General features: G+C 41.2%; 1 non-coding gene across 1 annotated transcript; it reads left to right on the top strand.

Annotated features, from left to right (window-relative positions):
- The first annotated feature begins 283 nt into the window (after positions 1–283).
- Positions 284–389, top strand: LOC126938235 (U6 spliceosomal RNA). Its single transcript, XR_007720046.1, has one exon. It is a non-coding gene; the product is annotated as a U6 spliceosomal RNA (small nuclear RNA).
- The last annotated feature ends 879 nt before the right edge of the window (positions 390–1,268 follow it).

Genomic DNA, 1,268 nt, shown 5'->3' with positions numbered 1-1,268 from the left:
AGGATCACTTGAGGCCAGAAGTTTGAGACCAACATGGCAAGACCTTGTCTCTACAAAAAATACAGAACTCTGCTGAGCATTGTGGAGCACACCTGTAGTCCCCACTATGACAGAGGTTGTGGCGGAAGGATCGCTGGAGCTTGGGTGATGGAGGCTGCAGCAAGCTATTACTGCCTCACTGCCTCACTGCACTCCAGCCTGAGTGACAGAGCAAAATCCTGTCTCAAAAAAAGAAAAAAAAAAGACCTCAGACTAAAATGTAAACATAAGACCATAAGACTATGTGCTCACTTTGGTGACACATAAACCAAAGCTGGAATGATACAGAGAAGATTAGCATGGCCCCATGTAAGGATGATATAAAAATTTGTGAAGCATTTCATATTTTAAAAACAATTCTATAAACATTTTAGAAAAAAAAAAAGCATAGGAGAAAACATTTGGGATCTAGAGTGAGGCAAAGAGCTCTTAAACTTAGCCCCCAAAACATGATTCATAAAAGGAAACATTTATATATTGGACTTGGTCAAAATTAAAAGCTTTTGCTCTGCAAAAGACCTTGTAAAGAGGATAAAAAGACAAGCTACAGCTACAGACTGGGAGAAAAGATTTGCAAACCACATACCTGACAAAAAGACTAGTATCTAGAAATATGAAGTACTCTCAAAACTCAACAGCAAAAAAACAAGAATAGAATTAGAAAATGGGCAAAAGACATGAAGAGATTCCACTGAAGAGGATATACAGAAGGCAAATAAGCACACGAAAAGATGTTCAACATTATTATTAGCCATTTGGGAAATGCAAATTAAAACCACAATGAGATATCACTGCACTCCTCTCAGAATGGAGAAAATGAAAAATAGCGACAACACCAAATGCTAGTGAGAATGCAGAGAAACTGGATCAATTATGTATTTCTGGTGAGAATGTAAAATCATACAGCCACTCTGGAAAACAGTTTGGCAGTTTCCTGTAAAAATGAAACATGTGCCAGGCGCGGTGGTTCACGCCTGTAATCCCAGCATTTGGGAGGCCGAGGTGGGTGGACCACTTAAGGTCAGGAGTTCGAGACCAGCCTGACCAACATGGTGAAACCCATCTCTACTAAAAATACAAAAATAAGCCGGGCATGGTGGTGCATGCCTGTAATCTCAGCTACTCGGGAGGCTGAGGCAGGAGAATCGCTTGAAACCAGGAGACAGAAGTTGTGGTGACTGAGATTGCACCACTGCATGCCAGCCTAGGCGACAGAGCAAGACTCCATC

Source organism: Macaca thibetana, chromosome 15 (assembly GCF_024542745.1).
Source record: "Macaca thibetana thibetana isolate TM-01 chromosome 15, ASM2454274v1, whole genome shotgun sequence".
Taxonomy (NCBI): Eukaryota; Metazoa; Chordata; class Mammalia; order Primates; family Cercopithecidae; genus Macaca; species Macaca thibetana.
This window is presented reverse-complemented; position numbering and strand designations above follow the sequence as displayed.